This window comes from Phodopus roborovskii, unplaced genomic scaffold (assembly GCF_943737965.1).
Source record: "Phodopus roborovskii unplaced genomic scaffold, PHOROB, whole genome shotgun sequence".
NCBI lineage: Eukaryota > Metazoa > Chordata > Mammalia > Rodentia > Cricetidae > Phodopus > Phodopus roborovskii.
Window position 1 is genome coordinate 12,256,569 of NW_026126602.1, and position 23,292 is coordinate 12,279,860.

Genomic DNA, 23,292 nt, shown 5'->3' on the forward strand with positions numbered 1-23,292 from the left:
TTTTAGGAATCAACTCTGGAAAAACCATCCATTCATAATCAAACTTATAAAAGCACTACAGGCATGATGGCATGACTTACCCTTTCCTTTTTTTTTTTTTAATACAAACTTGAGACTGCTGCTTTTATTTCTTGAAGAATTTTTGAAATCTATTAAAAGTACTGAGAACTTTATTCAAATTTTAAGATGTGGTTCACAATTGCTTACTGCTTGACCTAGGGGATCATTCTTCTGGGATATTTATCATCTTTCTGTCAAACATAAATTTGAGCATCCACATCCAAATTTTATTTGTGTGTGTGTGAGTCATATGTATGTATTCATGCAGATATGCACATATATATGTGCAGATTTCTCCTTTGTAAACTCTAATGTTATAGATGTGTATCACTGTGCATGGCTTTTACATATTTGCTAGGGATCTGAACTCAGGTCCCCATGCAATCAGTTCACTAAACAAGCCATCTTTCCAGCCCCATTACTTTATTTACATGTGACTGAGAATGAGCACATTTAATCTGGACCATGACTGAGTGGAAGGATTGGTAAGGCAATTTAAAGTAAGATTCTTACAATGACAACCAAAAATTTTTTAATGCAAATGAACCCTGAAAAAGCACATATGAACCTGTGCATATTCATCCCTGTCCCCTTTCAATACACACAGTTCCTGACCTGTGGTTCTTGGAGGGGCAACATGGGTTCCTGGTTAAAGGTCCCAGGCTTTGGTGATGTGCACTGAATCCTAAGAGTGATGTAAGACTCCTTAGTTGTCTGCACAAACTATGCAGTGTAACTTGAGTACATGCATGCTCAAGTACAACTGCAATGGACGGTGAGTTATTATAAATGTGTGTGTGAGAGATACTTAAGTGGCTAAACCAAGCCACAAGCACTTCAGTAAATATCTTACTTCAAACCACCCATTCTCAGCCTTGCTGTAAAGTGGACCCAGGGGCAACGTAAAGTTATAGCAAGGCCTAAAGTCCAACCACTGAGAAACTCCCTTAATTGCTATGGGATGCAACTCAGGACTGTGGAGTTTTAAGAGCCCCCCAGGTGATCAAAATGTGCAGTCAAGGTGGAGAAAGATCTCTTTCCTCTGAAAGTTTTGTCATTGTACGGACTTGGAATTGTCCTATCTCTTGAATGTCCACCAAGAAACACAAGTTACTAACTAGAGCCAGAGGTTGATCTAACAGACCCTGCCTTCATGTAGCTTGGGTCTCTTCAACTGTCCTTCTAGAAGGACATGAAGTAACTTCCAATGATCCTGAATGTAGTGCTCCCTTTAGTGTCCAGCCCAAATATCAGATTTAAACACGGCATTTCTGATTTGCTCTCAACCTTTGCTCTGTCTTCACTTATGTCTTTGACCCAAGTTCTTGCTCTAAAGGTGAGGAGCAGCCTTGCTGGGCCTTATCTCAGCCATGGACCATCAATGACAAGGAGATACTGAGATGCTGTCCCACCCTTCTGCCCTTGGGGGAATATACTGAACAAATATGGTCATTAACACTACCACCGGGCAATTTATTCATCCCAGATGTGCCTATTTCCACAAAACAACATTTAGGTGTAGCTGATATTTTTGGAAGCTGAAGAGATGAATCACAAGAGAATTATGCTGTTTTTGTTATAAAAATGTAATGGATATACTTAGGAAAAACACACCCTTTATGTAATAGGCATGCTCTTTTGTGGTCTCTACTTGGCCCCTGAAATCCACAGGTGCTTTGGAATAACCTCAAGGCATCATCTCAAACAGAATGAACGAATCAGGAATGTTCTAGGAAGTAATTCTTTAATATCATGGAATTTGGATTTGCTGGTTTTCCAAGAAGGGTGGACTTTGCAAGTACTTTGAAAAAAAAGAAAACAAAGATAAAAATACTACTTTCTTTTCCCAAATTGACATGAGGCACGCATAAAAATGTGAAGTGAGGGCTGAGCAGGCTGTGCTTCTGAAGCAGGCACTGGAATCCAAATCAGATGCAGAATTCAATGAATGCACTCAGAGGACAGAGCAGTTCAGATGAAGACCAACACAGGAGGAGTTGGGTCTAGCCCTCCACCTGCTCCTGGTTCCTGGACAAAGTAGGAGACCTTTGTTCCCTTGTAAAAAAAGACCAATGCAGATGTAGATCCCTACTGAACTGGCCTGCATTGTACAAAAGACTACAGACTCACTTTGAGACACAATTTTAAGTTCAGAGAAGCACTTACTTCATGAGTAGACTTTACAGTGAGTAATGATTCATTTTGGGTTTCCCTATTTACCTCAGAATCATGAACACGGTAGCCAGGTTTTATATATTTATTCTTAAATTAATCATTAAATGTATGTCTTTTTGTACTGCTTTATTTCTTTTTTCTTTCTAATTTAGTAGACTAAGTCTTATTGTTTTATGTTTGTTTGTATTCTTTTGTGAGAGGCCCACATAGCCCAAGATGGTTTTGAGCTCACTAAATAACAGAAGATGACCTGGGAACTCTTGATTCCCCTGCCTGTACATCCCACATGGTGGAATTACAAGTATGTACCAGGCTGCTGTATTTTGACTCTCATTAACTGTAGTAAGGTTCATTCTCCTTGAACACTGGAGACAAAAGTCATGCTTAATAACTTTGGCATCAAGAAACACTCAGGCTCCATCTTTACTACACAGTCAAGTGATACAGTGTGTTGGCTTTGCTCTCTGGGTCCTGACTTCTGCAAAGAAGGAACAGAAACACTGGACTCTATCAGATTTATGGGGAGAAGCGCACAACAGCAATGCACAACTCATGTTTAGAATGACTAAGGAATTCTAACGACCAGTGTGAAGCATTAGCCCAAATGTATGGATCCCTATGCACAGAAGCTGACCCTCAATGTGCTAGCACAACATCTCTCATGGACAGTGTATGAGGAATAAACAGGTAACCCATATAAAAGGCTAATCACACAATAACATTTAAAAGCATTCTGCATTCACTTCACTGAATTCCCAATGATCTCTCCATGTACTGTTATCTGTCACCATACACATAATAAACACTTGTGGCCAGCCATGTTGGGAACACTTAGCCATTCTAGCATGGTTCTTGCTTCTATATTTTTTGGCCAACTCCAACCCATATTGAGTCCCAGTTGCAGTCTCCCCTCCTTTCAGAAGTAGTCTCTGACCTCTTCAGGGAGAAAACCCCCCTTCACTGTGGGCTGCATATTCCTCTTCAGCACCAGCCACTCTGGGAATGCAAATATTTGTCTGTAATATACTTCACTTGCCTGTCACTTAGAGCTCTCCATGAGCAGGTGCTGTGTCATCTCATCTCTACATCCCTGGGCTGTAACATACCCATGGAGCCATATCAATATTTGATGGGTGAATGCATGACTTATTAATTCTTTGCAAGTTGGACTAGTCAAATTTCATTTGCTCTCCTGACTGTTGTTCTCAGACAGATTTTTAAAATGGTACTTTCTAGTTCTCATGATGTTCTGTCTCATGATGGGCAGGTTACTAATGGTATATAATATTGGGTTTTCTGCAACTGATTTTCAGATTCAGATGAATGAGCTTATGTTGCCTCATTTGAAAATTTCAAAAGGGCTAATAATCAATTGTAACTCCTTAAAAACATGAAAGAAACTTGGTATTTCCTCTCTTCCCTCCCTCTCTCCACTTCTCTTCTTCCTTTCTTCCCTTTCTCTCTCTCTCTCTTTTCCCCCCTCTCTCTCTTCTTGAAAAAGAATAGTCAGGAGGAGCTGGAGGCATGGCTTACTGATTAAGAACATGTATTGTTTATATGGAGTTCAGCTCCCAGCATCCATGTCAAATGGCTCACAATGGCATATAGCTCCAGCTCCAGGGAAACTGAAGCCTTTGGCTTCCAAATACAACTGCATGTACATGCATACATGTACATACATGGACACACATAATTCAAAATAAATTTCTTCCTTAAAAAGAAAAGGAAATGTTCTAGTGTCTTAAGATTTTGCTTTGTTATTCAGTATAATTATTGCATGTGATACTTTTCATTAAATCATAAAATAATTACTTTTCTTATATTGAAACCCATACCATTATCTGTCAAGCTCAAAAATTTCACATATACATGCATTATTGTGGGAATCATTTCTAAATCCATATATTTTTAAAACAAATTTCACACTTATAGTTAATTATACTATAATTGATTGTGTTAGCTTCCAAACTAGAAAAAGTTCAAATGTTCACAGGCAATAGAGTTAACAAATTGAGATGTACATCCTTCAAAGTCAAATTATACAAAGATCACAGAACAATCTTAAGACAGGAGCATAATTTGGTGAGAAACAAATAAGCCCATACACATACATAGAGATCTACACATACACATTTACACACAGACACACACATGCATGCAAATATATGCACAGGCACACACATAGATGCATACCCACAGACACACATGCACACAAATATACATTCCCACAGGCACACAAAGACACACACACACACACAACACACACACGTACATGACAGAGAGGGGGAGAAAGAGAATGAATATGGAGTATCATTTTATTTATATGAAAAGTACAAAGTGGATAAGTGACTACATTTCTTTGAACACAGAGAGAAATAAATGAAAAAGCCAAGGAAACAGTTATCTCTCCTAAGTCAAGGGGGCAGCTAGCTGGCTGTCTATGTCATAGCTTTTAAGATTTTCTTTGATGCTTATAGACAAAATATTAAAAAATTAAGTTAATAAATTTATTACCACTGTGCATATAAAAACAAAAATAATTGATTTGCTTTTATTTTTATAGTTTGGCTACACACACACACACACACACACACACACACACACACACACACACAATTTCTCTAAATGATAATCTCTTGTCAAATGGATAGTTCTTTCTTTTCTAGTATTCTAGATCAAAGGTATTGATGTAATATTTGAAATTTAGAACTTTCTCTAGCAAACATAGATAAAGCACTTTAATATTAAAGACACAGGCAAAGGCTTTCCTGAAAAGTACTTCAACAGCTCCAGAAATACTACCAAGATCTGACATGTAGAATTGTATAAAATTTAAAAAGCTTCTACAACAAAAAGTAAATAGTCACCAGAGTTAAGAGACAGTCTACATAATGGGTGAATTTTGCAGCTAATTACCAGACAGGGGGTAATTATCTAGAATATATAAAGAATTCAACAAATTCAACATAAAAAACAAATCATACAACAAATGGGCAAAAGAAAAGATGCTTAACAAAACACATACAAATAGCTAATAGATGGGAAAAATATCTAGTATCAGTATCACTAGAAAATAGAAAACACAAAACAAAATTTCATTGAGATTCTATCTCACTCTAGTCAGAAGGACTTTTATTTTTCGTTTTATTTATTCCCCTCTTGTACAATGTATCCTGATTGCAGTTTCCTCTCCCTTCACTCCTTCTAGTCCTTTCCCCGACCCAGCTCTTCTCTCCCCCAGATCTACAGCTCCTCTATTTCCCTTCAGAAAAGAGTGGTTCTCCCAGGGGTATCAACTGAACATGTCATAGCAAGATGCAATAAAGTTAGGCATAACGAGGCTGGATTAGGCAATCCAGTAGGAGGAAGAGTTCCAAGAGCAGGCAGAAGAGTCAGAGACATCCACTGTCACTGTTAGGAGTCCCACAAAAACCCCAAGCTAAAAAAAAAAAAATATGCTGAGGATCTAGCACAGACTCATGTAAGCTCCATGATTGATGCTTCAATTTCTATGAGAACCTATGAGCCTTGTTTAGTTGACAGAATGCCTATTATGAAAAACAAACAAATTCTAGTAAGAATACAGGAGGAAAAGGACCTTATATACTTTTGCTTTGAATGTAACTTGGTCCAGCCACTATGGAAATAAAAAAAAATCTAAAAATAGAACTACCATATTATCCATTGATATTACTTCTGGCCATAGACCCAAGATTAGTACACCATAAAGATATTTTCATAGTGTTTGTTATGGAACTGTTCACAATAGCCAAGACCTACAATTAATGTAAGTGCACATCAGTAAATGCATGGATAAAGAATATGTGAAGTTCATAGTTAATGGAGTATTTGGGTCAACCAAAATGAAGAATGAAATGGTAAAATTATATTAAAATAGAGGGAACTAGAGATGATTAAGTACAATAAGCCAAATCAGAAACTAAATATTGTATGTGGAATTTCGATGTGGAACGTAGATTTTAAAAAATAGGTATGTATTCAAGTAATGAAGACTATTTGAGAATATGAAAAGGAACAGCATGAGTAGAAGGGGCTATAAAAATGGTAACAGGAAGAATATGATCAAAGTTAAATATATATATATATATACACACACATATATATACACACATACATATTATATCTATATCTATATCTATATATATTTATATCTATCTATATCTATATCTATATACATAAATAATAGTTTTCCCATTCTGCAGGTTTTCTATTTCCTCTGTGGATATATGCCTGAGGTGTATAGAAGTTTCTTCATTTGACATAATCTCACTTGCTGATTTTTGCTTGTGTTATCTATAGAATCTTGGTCAGTGCCAATACATTAGAGTACTTCTAGTTTGTTTTATCCTAATAGTTCATTCATTTTATGTTGTAAGAATTAGAAACCCACTTAATTCTCCTGTATAAATATCTAGTTCCCCATCACTTTCTTAAGAAATGTTTTTCTCAACTTTGTAAAAGAATAGTTGATTCCAAGTATATAAATTCATTTCTGCATCCTCTATTCCATTGGAACCAATTTCTCCATTCTATATAAAACAGAATGCTATCTAGTCACAAAACAACGAAATTCTGTCATTTGTAGCAACATGGATGGAAATCAGTAAGTGAAAATAATCATGACTGGAAGACTAACACCACATGCTATTGCACATTTTTGAATACTAACATATTGACTTCATGGAAGCAGATGCTCAAAGAGCTGTCAATAGAGCCTGGGAAGGTTGCTTGGGAAGGGATACAGGGAGTTTGGAGAACAGATACTGAAACATAATTGGGAGAATTATTTCTATTGTTTTAAAGTATACCAAGGTAATCATAAGGCAATTATAATAATGCACAGCAATTACATATTTCAAAATATCTAGGAAAATTATATAAAATGATAGACATTTGAGGAGGGAGAAAATGATAATTATATTGAGCTTTGTCATTATATGTTATAACAAGTATCAACTTACCACAGTACATCCTAAAAATATGTACAAGTATCTTGTGTTTATTTAAAAATACCTACTATTTTAATGACTTTGCCAGTAGCCATTTCTATTTCAAAATAAGACATCTGAATAATTTACAGTTTTTGTGTCATGTTTTGATTATCGTATCTTCAGGCTCAATGGGACAATTATAGTAATTATTTCTTTAACATTAATTTGTCTTTATATCAGAGCTTAATGCAGTATTAAAATGCTATTTTCCTTAGAGGAAATAAAATCTTATTGAGACACAGTAATCACTCCATATTCATGACTCAGCCACTTAGATATTAAAATCCATGAATGCTCAAGTCTCTTACATCAAACGATATACCCTTTTATACCTTGCACTTTAAATAATCTTTGGATTAGTGTTACCAAGGACAGTGTAAAATAAAATAAAATTAAAAAAAACCCTAGCAATCAACAAAGACCACTGTAAAATATTTGCCCATTAATTTCATCCATGAATGGGAATTGAAACCTTGTCTCTGTGTTTTCAGATCTTTCAATTGTTTCTGAAGGGTGCTGTTAAATTTCAGAAAATGGAGCTAATGCTTTCTGCTTTCCTAAGTTTCTATTCAAAGGACTTTATCATCTTAGGAACATTTCTCAATATTAGTAATCAAAAACTCTTAAAAACGAGTTAAGAGTTGGTCACAGGGAGAAAAAGGTCCTTCAGCATAAGCATCCAATAGAAGGCAATGGCGTCTGTGATTGTCATATACTAGGCGCAGCAAGGGAACTAAACCACCATGCAGGAACTGTCATCTGGATTACTGGTTTGCCATACTAACAGGAGGTAGTGAAGAAACTAAATCCTCAAGCTACTGTGGTAGTTTTGAAAGTATGCAAACGACAGATTGTACTACAACAAGTGGCAGGATTGGCAGGAAGCCAATCTTTCAATCCTAGTTCCATCACTGTATCTATATGCCAAGCTGATCTAGACCATAGATGCATGAGTTTAGCATCTCCAGTGTTTTGATGCTTTATATCATTTTTTTAAAGGGAGTTTCCAAGACAGGGTCTCAGTCTGCTATCTGGCTTGTTTCAAATGCATAATCCTCCTGCCTCAGTCTCTTAAATGGTCGGATTATAAATGTGTGATTAATCTGGACTGCACAAAATAGTGCATTAGCACTGACAAGAAGCATTGTTCCTACTCCCCCAGTTCCTTGTCTCTGAGACTCACTTTCTTCTTGGATTGTCATTAGAAAAATCTTCGTTTTGTGGTGTGAAGAGTGAAGAATTTAATAATAGTCTCCTTAAAAGGAAATACCCTGCATTTTCTGTTCACCTTCAGTATGATAATCGGTATTCTAATATCAGTGAAGTTAAGAGTTGATCCTTTCTCCCTTTTTCTCTCCCTCCCTCTCCCTCCCTCCCTCTCTCCCTCTTTCCTTCTCTCTCTTCTTTCCTCTTTCCTTCCCTTCCTCCTTTCTCCCTTTCTTTCCTTTGCTAATCCTCACTCTACTTGTTATGAAATTACATTGAGAATACTCTAAAATTTGTTACAGGCATTGCATATCTACCCCTGTTCTTCTACTCCACCTACTACACCCAGAAAGCCTTTCTTCACCTTAGCCAACTAGGAACGTCTTTCTGTTTCTGCAAGGCCATGACACTTGCCTCTATACCTTGATCCACCATGAGGCTTTCTTCATTCAAATCCCACCTCAAAGGCCATCTTGTGAGGTCATCGAGAGGTGACTTTACTCTGTTACAAAATGCATACCTTTCCCCTTAATGTTTTCATTTTTAATTTACTATCTTTCTTAATTGAAGCATATTTTTTAACAGAGAAAAAAAGTCTTCCTTATTTGTGAATAATTTCCCAATGTCAAAAACAGTGTTTGGCACAGAGGAGAACTCAATAAATACTTGTTGAATAAATATATTAGCAGACAAGTAATAGTAGGATACTTTCAAGAAAGAATGGGCATCCTTAGGGTCAAAATATAGGAAAATGTTTGGTAGAAAGAAGGCCAAAATGAAGGCATGTGATTAAGCAAGAGGACTATCAAGGTCTGATAAATATTCCCATAGGCCCATGTAGCTGAATACTTGGTCTCCAGTTGGTAGCACTGTTTAGGGATAGGGTGCAGCTTTCCAGGAGAAAGGATGTGACTAAAGGTGGAGTTGCAGAGTTTATAACCATATCCCACTTCCAATACATTCTCTCGTCAGAGATAGAATCTCCCAGCATCCTGTTCCAACTGCCTGCCACCATGCTTTCCCTGCCATGCACTGTCCCTCTGGAACCAAAATCCAACATAAAATTCTTTCTTCTTCAAGTTTCCTAGGCCATGGTATTTTATTATAGAGACTGAAAAGTAAGTAATACAGAGAACTGAAGGTTTTGCATGCTCCTGGCAAGACTTGGAGAGAATATCAAATAACAAAGACATGTGTTGCACGAATAATAAAAGACCCAGAAACTGATGTGGAATAATATTGGGTTTCAAGCTGAGGAGCAAAAAAACAAAGCAGCCATCCACTAGTTCTTACCTTTACCTCAGCTCAGACAAAGGGAGTGACTTCACTGCTCCTCAGATTCACTCAAGACTGCTATGCTTTCCTCAATGTGGCTACAGACTCTCAGACTGAATGCTTCTACCTTTTATACCTCTCAGATCCTAGGATTAGAGAAATGAGCTCTGAATCACTCTCTGATAGCCCAGGTGGTATTGGACTTAGAGATCCATCTGCCTTTCTCCTGAGTCCTTGGATTAAAGGTGTGTATCACTACTGATTGATTTCTATAGCTAGAGGCTGGCTTTGCTTTCTGAATCCACAGGCAAGCTTTAATAAATCACAAGTAATATATCACCACAGACAAAATGGGCTTAGATTAGGTACACAGGAAAGCACAGGAAGGTAAGATCATGGTTCCTTTTATTATCCCCAGAGAAGAACAAACAAAAGCAAAGAGCAGCAGTCTTGTCAAAGGACCATGCTTTCTCTTCTTGAGGTATGTGATGAAGCAATTATAGGAAAGATGAAGTTGGGAAGATCTGCAAAGGCTGAGAGCATCCTTCAATTTTACATGATCCTAATGAGAAAAGGCATCTAACACCTAGAGGGGAGTCTTTATTGGTTCTTATAGTCCTTATGCAGGACATAGCGACTTTCACTCTTTTATAAACATTTTCAGTGTTGATAATATAAAAAAAAGCAGTCTTGAACTCCCCTTTGGTCCTGTTTTCTTTTAAAACAGTCCTTAAGGGGGCTGGAGAGATGGCTCAGTTGTTATGCATACTGCATTTACTCCTCTTCCAGAGGACATGGGTTTGACTCTCAGTACCCACATGGTTTTTCATAACCATCTGTAGCTCCAGTTCCAGGGGATCCAACACACTCTCTGGCCTAGTGAATAGCAGTTATACATATGGTATACAGACATATGCAGGCAAATTATTCATACTCATAAAATAATAAAATAAGTTTACTGGGGAGATGGTATATAGAAGCTCCTATTTTGTTTGGTTTGTTCATTCTTCCTTTCTTTCATTTGGTGCTGGGGATGGAACCTAGGACCTTGTGGGTGGTAGATAAGTGCTCTACCACTGAGACACATGCTGAGGGCCTTGGTCCTGTTAGCTAACTGACCCATGGCAGTAAATAAATATACATCAATCTAGCCAGGAAATTATCTTAAAATACTTTGGAAATTACCCAAATACCCAATACCTATTAACCATTCAGAAAGTCTGCATACAAATGAAATATCAATGGTTTGCTTCTGGAGCTAACCCAGTGGAGGGGAAACACTTCTGACTCCATGGACAAACACAGACATTACTAAAAGTTAAAAGACATATTTATATCCAAATAAATTACACTAATGCAAAGGCAATGTTTATTCTTTGCTACTTATTTTATTACGTTTTATTTGCAATCATACCCTTGAGATTCTTCCAGTCTTCAGTGTTCTCATATTGAAAATACTGTATTTTCAGATCACCATCATTGCCTTCTAGTTCTGACTTGACTGAGGTCACACTGGAGTATGAATTCAGCCATGGTGGGAAACATCTGTACTACAAGGAAACTGGTGGGCCCTATAAATAAAGCTTGTTTTCTCGTTATATTTTAAAATAATTGGGTATTAAACACTGAGCTGGAAATGCCTCACTCATCTGTGAATTACCTTTATGCCTTTAAATGTTTTCTTCTTTTCCATTTGTGTATTGGGCATTGAACTGAGGGCCTTGTGAATCCTATATAAATGTTCCTCCACTTACATGCACATCCAGGCTTCTTTTTACTTATTTATTTTGAGACAGGGGCTAACTAAGTTGTCCAGACTAGCCTCAAATTCACTCTTATAGCCCAGACAGTCCTTGATGCTCTAATCCTCCTTCTCAGCCTTCCAGCAAACTAGGATTACAGGCCTATGATACCAGGCCTAACTCTTAAATGACTTTTAGTGTGGGAATTTCCAAGCATGAGATTCTTTAGAAAACAAAACAATAAAAATTTTATCTCCCTCATGAGTTCTTTTGCATTAATAAATTCTGAGTGTTTATGGTTTTTAATATTTTGAAACAATTCCTAAGGAGTTTCCCAGATTAAACAGAATTCTTTTATTGGATTGGAATTGCTATTGTAGTAAAATGTTTCTGACATTGGAGCCCAGGGAGGTGGTTTTTTTAAATATGCCATAATTTTTACTGTATTTGCTGTAGCATGTGCTGAAGGCTTTCTGCCTCCAGGGAGCTGATCCTTGACAGTAACCAAGGGCAATGGTGACAGATGGGTTTGGTCATTTTTGTTATTTGAGAATGCCTTGCTTTCTCCCACCTCCATGCACAGACGTAGACAGATGTACTGTTGAGTTTGGACTTTGTAAATATGTTCTCATGTCTCTGCTCATAATTTCTCAGACATGAGTTGGTAGGAAAACCAGCTTTACTGGGCTAACAAGTCTTGGATTGTGTTCCACTGAGATGTCAGTCCCAAACAGTGCAGTCATTTCTGTCATATGGGCAAGGAGTTGAACATCCTCTATTATCCCCAACCAAAATAAAGAATTGAACTAATACTCAAATTAATTGATAGAAATATCCATTGATAGAATTTTTTGACAGGTCAAGAAATGAAATGGTCCTCTCAACACTGTCCCAACTTTCACCATGGGTACATTGTCATTTGTAACAATCCTCTTTTCTAGAAAGTTGATAACTACAATGTTGGGATTGTTACATAGAGATTATAAATAGTGCATTTCTATGTGACAGAACTTCATTTAGATTATGTTCAATTATTCACTTAGCAATCAGTATTTACTAACTATAAAAGGTGATGGAAGGAGCCAGGGTGGAGCTCAATAAGGGAGTGCTTACCATGCATGCACACAGCCCTGGATTCAATCCCAAGACCACTCAAAAGAAAAAATTAACAATACTCCAAGGTTACTGCAAAATAACTTGATGTTTCACACAAGTTAAATGTTATATCCAAAAGCCTCTAATAAGCTGGTTCTTTTCATCAAAGGCCTAGAATATTTTAGTAGAAAGGAATTACTTTATCCTAAATAAATGACCTTTGGTCATTGTTTTTATAGTGACCACAAATAGCAACAGCTCTTTAAAAATGATTAACCAGAAGAATACAATGTCTTGCATTAGTGTGGGAACATACCACTTTCCTCAGTGGGATACATCTGCAATTCTCTTACCCAGCAGCAAGCAGAAGCAAAAGTAAGGCTCTTAGGAGGGACAATGGCTGAGCAGTTTTGAATTACGTTTTCTCCTTAATAGGTTCCTGATTCATTTAAATGAAGTGTTAAATTTATTCTCACCCTTAACACCCTTGGTGTATAATGTAAAATATTTAGAAAAAAGGCAGAAAGATAGAGAGACACACATAATTTAGCACTTCAAATGTATATGTAAGGTGTACAAATTTAAACTTGTCTAACTTTAAAACAGTGGTTCTTCTTAGGACATCATCCTGGTCATACGGTAAAGCCTCAAGACATTACACTAGAGAAGAAATTGTTGGCATATAGGAGTCAGAGCCAAGAATGTTGTTAGATAATCTACAAGTGCTGTAACAATTATCCAGTCTAGAATAACAATCATGCCAATGCTGAGAACTTGCTACAAAGCAACATTAGATTAATAAAATACATATCAGAACAAATTGGAAGATGATGACATATATGATGCTAGTTGACAAATTATGAATAATGTTATTAAAGTTATTTTTTAGTGACAGCTCTTCATTCATTGCAGCCTAACTAAACAGTGCTAGTCACTGAGCCCTTAATGCTAAGCTCTAGACTCTGCCTGCATTATCCTGATCTAAATAACTTGTAGCCATATGTGTCCTTGACATCTCTGGATAGAAAATGATTATTTATTGTGTCAAATATCCTCTAGGGGTCAGCAGTCACTTGCTCTCTCAATGATTGTCAATACCATGACCTTGAATGGTGGAACAAAAATGAGTCAGTATCTTGGGAGTGCTCTATAACTCAGAAGATGTTACATAAAAACTCCCTAAGGGTTCTAGAGTAATTAGAAAATATGGGGAGAGGTGCCAGGGTTTATCAAAGGGGTTTGAGTTAAATGGAAGAGGAGCACACACATCTTATAAGCTAAAGACAGACATTACAATCTAACCCTGGATGCCAAGGAAAAAGGAAGGATGAAGGATTTAACTGTACGGGGCTACAACTCATTTCCATCTCATTCTAACAGCCAAGCACTTTCAAAGGTTGAAGATGATGTCATCAATAAGATGACCTCAAATTGCTAGGCATATCATGTCTTTGATGAGAACCATCCAAGTTCCAGGCCAGGGTTCCTTGTTAGGTAATCCTAACTGGATAGGATGATAAGAATAATCTTTTGTAGAAAAATCCAGGAAGATGTAGAATTTAAGACATAAATGTTGTGACCAATGAAATATAATGATTATTTTTACCTAAAGGGATTTGTTCATATAGTATACACTTTAAATGATTAAGAGAATTTAGCCCAGTAAAAGCAGATCAGCCTTTTGATTATAGTTTAAAATATGTAACTGAATAATTGGTTTAAATTTGGGAGTTTTCAATTAAAAATATTAAATTTATGTGCTTTGTTTGACAATTAATAACTTTTTAACTGAACCATTTTTTTAATGAATTCCTAATTTACTACATAAGATCAGCTTACTTGGGAGACTGGTGATAAGTAATAATTCAGTGGTCAAGTGTGATCCTAGCAAGAATTATGGGTTCCATCCCCAACACCACCAGTATTTTTTTCTCTATTTGGGAACATTTTATCAATGTATAGGCTTCACAAAGTTAAAAGTGTTAAATACATAATTCTTTGGAAAGATTCTGGGACAGAAAGAGAAAACAAGGACGGGGAGCTGCTGGGGAAGTTTAGTGAACTGAAATAAACTTCTCTATTCCCAAGAGTTACAACTTGAAGTCAGGTGGTTATGGCTTGACTCATTCTTTAATGAATGAATTTCATGAAAAACACTAACACAGAAGACACAAAATAAAGAGCAAAACTGATATGTGGGAACTAGAAATAAAGAAACATGACAAACCTAAATACATTGGTAAGATTAGTAACTTCAAGGAGAGTCAAGAAATGCATTGCATTTACAGTAAGAGCAAGGACATATGAAGAAGTACCAATGGGCAATGGCAATGTCTTTAGATATCAAATACACTTGATAACACAGAATGCTATTTCAATAGTTATATTTGAATCCCAGAGGGGAAGTATATAAAACAAGACAAAAAAGCTGACAATACAAAATAACAAGAACTATGGATATGTTCAAGTGTTCCAATGTTTATCTTTAAAAAAAATGGAGAAAATATAGGGAATATAGATATATTTAAATTGGAAATTCTCCTTAATATTAAGAATGAGGATTGAGAAAAAGAGTCACCTATATTTATCACAATAAAAATTGGAAATTCAAAGAAAAATTAGAAATAAGAGGTAAAAAAACAAAAAGGAAGAGGCTTACAAGATTTAAGAGGCTATAAAAACAATGCTTAAGAAGTTACAGGATTCACAAGGCCCTAAGGTTATAAAAGCAGTAAACAGCTATCAGGAGAAGACCCTCTGGTAGGGTCATCTGCACGTTGGGCAAGGAGTTTCAGGGATGCAACTTTCATGACATTTGTTCACATCTCTCCAGAATGTCTCATGCCACAGAAGAAAATGAATTAGTCAATGTGTTTATTTATGGAACTTTCTACAATTTCTAGGTTGCAGTAGCTATTGTCTGGCCCGCTGTTAGGCCATATAGCATTGTTCACCATGGCCACTCTACATGGCTCATAGAAATCATGTCTTTTTAATCAAAACAGTTTGATAGTTTTTCATATAATAAAATTTTTGTTGTACTTACATACTGAGATAAAATATTGTCTCTTACTACTTCCACTTTTCATTAATTTTTAGCTATAAAGTTGGCAAATAGAAAAAAAAAACCAGAAGTAAAAAAAAGAAAAATTATCTACAAACCATAGGTTGGTATTTCTTATCATTAACTGAGCATAATGAAAGAAAGATAATGAGGAAAACTCTTGAGTGTAAAATACATTCTGAAAGTGAAATTTCCTATCAATAAGAATTCTGCATAACATGAATAAAAGAGAAGAGCAAAGATTTAGAAAGTTTACTAAATGCCATATATGTATGGATAACATTAAAGCTGTCCCAACAAAACAAAAGCTAATGAATCAACAACTCAAACCTCCACCAGCGAAATGTGACCTAGGGCATAGGAATATAACAGAAAATAGAAGTCAGTGCTGACTTGGAGATATGGAAGCATCAATTTGAGTGTTGATTTTTAAGGATATTGGAGAATTTTCTTTCCTGTGAGGAATTAGCTTTTAAATTATATGTTCATAATTGCATCATAAACATTGATTAATCAGTTCCAGAACAGAGTGCAATGTATATAAATAAGAAAAACTACTGTATATTGGTATGTTACAAACTTTTCATTTTTCATAATACAAAGTTAATAAGTTCCTAAGTAGGGTGTTAAGCACAATACCCAAGTCTGTTCTGATAGCCACATGACTTAATATATAAGTCCTTCTAAAAGTGATTTTCCCTCTAAGGAATACATTTGTGAAAGGAAACAATTTGCTTTTTATATATGTTTGTTCTATTTGCATAATAGTTTTTCAATGTACATTTTGATAACTTTTGACTTTTGTGCTAAGCTAAAGTCATGATTTTATCTTATTTAGAATATATCATTTAACAAAATAATAGCTATTACATACTAAAAATAAGAAGTATAGTTGAAAACAAAAATGAGATAAGAATATAAAGAAAAGGCTTACTGAACAAATACCTCCCTTATTTTATATAAGTAACTTAATTTTGAAATTTTTTCCATCACATGCTTTCTTTGGTTTTCCAGCAGAATAAACTGAAGTATTAGCATTAGTGTAGACTTAATTTTAAAGAGGACAATGTGTGGGGCTGGAGAGGTTTTGTGGGGGTGAGTGCTTGCTCTGCTTCCACAGTTTGACTTCCAGCACCCATGTAAACAATAAGGCATGGCCATGGTTGCCTGTAACTCTGGTCTTATATGTAGCAGAGATACAGGCTTCCTTGAGCTTGCTGGCAGCCAGCCTAGTTCCAGGTTCAATCAGAGATCCTGTCTCAAAGGAACAAGGAGAGAGTGAGAGAGCAGGACACTTAAGATGCCTCTTGAACCTCAGCTTGCACACACACACACACACACACACACACACACACACACACACATACACACACACCCCACATACACTCTTAATAGGAAAATTCTAGAATTTCAAAGATGAAGCATTAAAGTAAAGCTGTACTACCCAAGACAAAGTAAGCTATTTGGACATACAATACATAGCTATTGCCCGCAAACAGCAACACTGTCACTTTGAGAGTGTGCATGAGAGACTCATGCACAAAATTATCATTTTCCAGAACAAAATCTCTTATCTGGCGAAAGATCCCACAGGAAGAGAAGTTCATTCACTCCCCTTACAGATGCGGTCGTTCTTCTTTATCACTTTGTCTCCTCCACTACCTTCAGTGTTGCTTGCTCTGTGTATTTAGTGTTGTCTCAAGCTCTCAGAATGTCAACCCCTTCGTAAAGGACTTTATTCCTCCTCAGTTCCTCGGTACACATGACAGCTTCTCAATAGTTGTTAGTTGGATGTATAAACTAAGACTTCCTACATATTTTTTTTTCACATAACTGGTCCAAGGAACTGTCTTCATCTGATTTATTTAAAATGGCAAGCCTAATATCCAATTATTTTTCTATCTGCACTCAATTGTCTAACAAATTCAGTTACTTATGTGTTGAAAAACAAACATTTTCATCCCCAGAATTATTAGAAAATCCATTACAAAACACATACACACAGGATGTAATAAAAGAAACCAGCCCTTCCATCTTCCCTCCCCTCTGCCCTCCTTCCTTCCTCGCTCTTCTTCCCCTCCCTTCAGTCTATGTAGCTCTGACTGCTCCTGAGTTTAGCACCTTTATTCCCTTGCCTCTTAAGGAATGCTCATAAATGCATAGGTCACCACATGCTGATAAACCCCTATGACTTAGGGTCTCTCAGTCTTGTCTAATAAGGGGAGTGACAGGATGGTTGAGGAGTACTATGTGACTTTGGCCCCATTCAGTGGGAATATCTATTTTTCAGACTTCATTCTAAAAATCCATGGCAGTCTGTGTACCTGCTAGAGATATTTTGATTCTTCATATCTTCCTCTCTGTTTCTGTGTCATGTCTAGCCCATCCCCATCACTCTGGGATCCACTCCCGTCTATCTTTCTGCATCTGTATAACACTGAATCTGGAAAGACACCAATTACTACATTAATATTTTAAAACCACATCAGACAACAGCTTCTTTTACTTCAATACAGAAAATGTTTATTTTAGTGGTGGAGAAAAAGCAGAGAGAATAGAAAGACAATGATATTACTTAAAAGGCAACACACAACATATTCAAATATTAACTCATGTACTTTTTCTGGCTGACATCAGCAAATATGCTCCAGTGAGCCAAAGACATTTTTAGGCAATAGGGGACAACATGTTCACCCTAAAAAGTTGTCAAGTCATATCCTTGGCTTATTTTGCCAAGAGCCAAAGGTGTCAAGCATACGTTATGCCTTCTATAACTTGGCTGCTCCAGCACTTGGCATGCCGAGAGTTGTTTTTGGCAAGCAAGCATGTATCCAACTTACTATTCATTAGGGCCCCAACATGGCTGAACTGTTGAAAGTGACCTTGTAAGAAGCTAAATGGCAATGCAAGAACTCACTTCTAGAGTTCCATTTAAAAAATACTTGAGTTAGGGATGTTAGCCCTGTGGTTTAGCACTTGCTAACATGTGGGACTTCTGGGTTCAATTTCCAGCTGCAAATTAAAAAAAAATCTTGCTATTTTATAATATTCTTTCAAGAAGTGTGAGACATGGGAATGTTGATGAATATTATTTAGACTTGACTCATTTTTGTTTATCAGATTGAAGCATGGCAGTTGCAAAAAAAAAAAAAAAAAAAAAAAAAGGAATCAATTCACCTCATTTTACTTCCTGCTCCAAAGGATGCTTGTTATATTATTTTTACTATCATTGATTTGAAGGGATGAGCTTGCTATTAAAAATTCTAGATTATTTCCTGTTCCTTTTATCTGGGCATTTCACATTTTATTAATATCAGTGGCATCACATTCCATACCATCACCTCCCAGTTGCTTTTCTGTCATATAACTCAGGCACCAAATGATTGCTGAGCAGGGTACTGTGAGTTACACTATGCTTGGAACAAGGTATTCAGTGATAAATGAAACACACAATACAGTCACTGTTTCCAACTGTGTAGAGAGGCAGGGATTCAGACACACAAACTAATATAAGATTACAATTTATGACTGGCACCATCAGCACAAATCACAATGTCCACTTATTAGCCTGGGGAGTATTTCTTGGGATTTTTAAAAACATTGTTTTACCTGGCTTGGTAAACACTATAATGTTTACCATTATGGTAACCCATAGTGTCACCCAGGATGCTAGAGTGTTGAGCCTTTGTCCCTGACTTTCCTGCCATCGACAGACTTGTACTTTCTTACTAGCAATTCACATGTAAGATATCATGACACATATCTCTAATTATGACCTTTTATTTTGTCTGCTCCTTTTAAAAAAACATATGTGCTTGTGTGAGTATATAGAAGAAAGAGGCTTTCAGATCCCTTGGAATGGGACTATAGGTGGTTGGGAATACCCTGATGTGAGTGTAGAAAACCAGATTCACATCTACTGGAGAGGGGGCAGGAAATATTCTTAACCACATGCCACTCCTATAGTCCCTTGTTTCTTTGTTATTGATGAAGCTACATGAAGGAAGTCTTTCCTATATTCTCAAATGCCTGAACAATGACTGGTCCTCTCATCTCCATCCAGAATCCCCACCTTCATCACAGACACAAAATAACACCTGGTTTCTTGTCTTTCTTCCCTGAGATCCCCTTTCTTTTATTTGCAGATATTTAATTTGTAACAACTCTTTGGAATTTCCCCCATCAACCCTCTTTCACATTGGGAATAACAGATGACAATTGTTATTTTGAGTGTATTTTGACTTCTAGGTGAGTTCTTCTTGGCCAATAGTGTTGAGTGTTCGAGTTTATATTGAAGCCAACACTTAAAAATTAGGAGATCTTCCATAAAACCTGAATGTCTATAGTGTTCTTTAAGGAGCCACAATTTACGCCCACTGTGGCATAAGGATAAAGGAAAACAGATGGCTTAAATGGCTATTTAGTGGCAAAGTAGTGACAAAATACCAGTGTTTTCTATCACATGAGATTCAAAAGCTCTACTGACCAAAGAGGTCTATAAAAAATGCTAACACTGAGTTTACAGTCTGTGCTCTGTTCCTCCCCTTTTCATATTTTTCATGTTTTCTTCAACTGTCCCTGTGATTTGCTTCCTCTCGCATTATTCTCCAGAAAGATTTAAGTCCTTTAGTCCCGTTTCCTCTAAATACTGAATTTACCTAATAAAAACTGAATTGTAAAGCAAACAAACTACTAAACAAAGATATGTAAAATATAAATTAATACTTCCTTTCTGGTTACAGAGTATATGAATTGCCTGAGGTAGACAACATTTACTTCCATTATCCTGTAGATCTTGCTTACTCCTAATTTCAAAGGGATTTTATATAGGAGAAAATTGAGAAAGCTTGAGTAGAAAAAGATGGGAAGGTGGAGGAATCCGAACACAAGAAGTCATTATCTTCATTTCCATTTTCACTCCATTGTATAAGACACAAAAATATATGCCCTGCAATAATTAAGCCTAAAATTTCTATTTCTCAAAGTTGACACTTCAATTTCCATTCAATCTTATTCCAGGAATAAGGCATCCATCTTCCTGCAGAGGAAATAAAAAGCACTAGTGGAAAGAACAGTATGACCTACAAGCAAAAGGACTACCCTTGCTTTAATTAAGAAGGAGCAGAAAGCAATTTCTTCCTCATTCTTATTCAACCACATTGAAATGTTACCCATGTACTGTCATTTTTTAAACTCCTAATGGCATAGAGCTAACATCTTTGAAAGATTTACTTTTGTTTTGAAAATAAAAATCCATGTAGAAGGCAGAGAGGATGAATATCTGCATGGGGACAGTGTAAATCAAGATTGTGTTGGCTGCATTTGATAGCTTGCCTTGATGCCTTCTAACCCACCAAGCTTTGTTGCTAGGCAACCATGGCAGCTTTTCTGAATATAGTTATTAACAGGTTTAGGTTGCACTGAAAAAGAAAAAGAAAACAACATGAAGTGAAAACAAGGACAGATGTATCCCACATCTGGAAATCTGGGAGAAAGAAGCCATCTTATAAACCAAGTATTTGAAAAGAAATGCATTTACTACCTTTTATTACACTCTGCAACTCTCCAGTGGGACAGAGGTAGTTCAATGTCTCCTTTCAGGTAATACTTTTAGCCACAGAATATAGAGGAATATGCTTATTTAGTGTCACTATGACTTCCTATTCTGTGTTTAAAAACACTGGCATGTTACAGTTCTTATTTTATGAGTGGGTTTCTTCAGTATGTAGCAAGCAAATGTAAATAAACAAATAGCAAGTAGTAAGTAGAAGCACCAGACAAAGAACAACTCATCCCTGAATCAGGAGTTTATAACATTTAGTAGATATGGCTAGAGAAGCCTGACTGATAGAGCAAATAAATGTATCATTGTTATATCCCCCAGAAATCAACCGAGGAAGCAAACAATAGTGCAAAGTTCCTGATTGAGATCTCTTCCCCAAAGGACAAGCTTCCCACTTTCCATTCCTATCAGAAGCATTTAGACAATGAGGAATAAACAATGACAATACACTTTACCATTACGGTTTAATCAGTTGATATCTTGTACCTGTTTTCATGAGAGAAGTGTATTTTTTTTTACTTTTACTTTTGAGAATTTTACACATGCATATATCTACTTCTATTCTTCCTCTTTAACACCTATGTCCCTACCCCCAACTTCATTAATTTTTTTTTTTTTGATAATCCATCAAATCCAGCTAGTTTGGCCTGTATAAGCACTGGATAGAAAACCTATCAGTGGCCAGATTCCCAAAGAGAGTGATTCCCCTTTCCCCAGAAAGTGTCAAATGCCATTAGCTCCTTGGCTAAGGGTGGGACTTAGAGATCATCTATCCTATCTATGCTAGAATTTTGGTGGCTTGGTCTTGTGCAGGTCTTGTACAGGTAACCACAGCTATCATATCAGAAATTAAATGCATTTCAAACTCAATCTCATAAATGAGGACACTTTTTTAATATTGTATAGATGAGAAACCCTCCTGGTGACAATTTTATCTGCAATTTACTGTCAGAAGTTGATAACAGATAAAATACCATGGAAGAGAGACGAAACCTGGCTTCAGGAAAATAAGTAACTAGATCTACAACTAATTAAGGACAGAGATAGAATGTGTATTCTTAAGGATAGTGCATTTCCAAAAGCAGTCTTCTGGCCTTTTGTAGAGTTCTACATGATCACTGATAAAGTGGCAGAAAGTTAAGATTCTTATAGAATCTCTCACCACTGGTAAAACTTCACCACTGGCTCTTATGACGTCATTGTGACATACTTGCAATGAGATTTTCTTTCTTTCCTTCCTTCACAAACAGTTATAAGATCTAGCCTTTCAGTATGCACTCCTGAAAAGACCTCAGGGGAAAAAGAAGAGTAAGAATAAAGTCTCTCCTTACTCATTTATTTCAATAGGTGATGTTAGTGTCAAAAAAGGTGTGAACTTGACCTTATTCAGCACAAGTAACAATATGAGACTAATAACCCCAGAGAGACACCTTCAGAATCAAAAGGTTAGCTGCTTATGGACAAAGAGCAGTATGAGAGAGGGGTTGTCTCTGTTCAGATCAGCCTGCACAATGCTGTGCCATACCTGTTAGATTAGAAAAGTCTACCCCACATCTGCTTGTCATTCATGTTTAAAAATATGTGCTATTTCTGCTGCTGCTGAGATATGCAGCTAGCTAACACAAAGCCTGCCTGCCAAGATGAACAACTTACCAAACCAGCTAGACTCTGGCCTCATTGGGCAGTATCACCAGATCACCATCTCTGTTCCATAGCTCACGGTCCATTCACTGATTTCATTCAATTACTCAGTTGTCAGGTTGGGATTCTCAATGTGACTGATTCTGAGTATTCCATTGCAATATTTTTTCTTCCTTCTACTCTGTTAAGTTGGTAGCATTTTTATACCCAGTACTCCAAACTGAAATGACATATATGACTTAGGTTATTTTCTTGGGTGCCAAGGAAGGTAAGATGGCCAATTTATTCCTGCATTTGAAGAGGAGGCACAGTAGATTTACTGGGTGGAGCTCGGTTAACCAGGGACAATGAACCCAAGAATCTTGTCATCTACCTTTAGGTGCAGGTGCATACTTTCATGTTTCTAGAGAACAAATCCACCTAATTACACTCTCTTGGTTTGATATGGGAAATTAATGA

At 36.5% G+C, this 23,292-nt stretch overlaps 1 protein-coding gene and 1 long non-coding RNA gene across 10 annotated transcripts in view; one reads left to right on the forward strand and one right to left on the reverse strand.

The window, feature by feature from the left end:
• Window positions 1–23,292, reverse strand: part of Cacnb2 (calcium voltage-gated channel auxiliary subunit beta 2) — a 323,724-nt gene that overhangs the window by 139,987 nt on the left and 160,445 nt on the right. The gene's annotated exons all lie outside the window — the stretch shown is intronic.
• LOC127237371 (uncharacterized) lies at window positions 2,147–21,071 on the forward strand. Of its 2 annotated transcripts, none has more exons than XR_007835846.1 (2): window positions 2,147–2,245; window positions 20,649–21,071. It is a non-coding gene; the product is annotated as an uncharacterized LOC127237371 (long non-coding RNA). The 2 variants fall into 2 exon arrangements; XR_007835845.1 differs by lacking the exon at window positions 2,147–2,245 and adding an exon at window positions 9,875–9,973.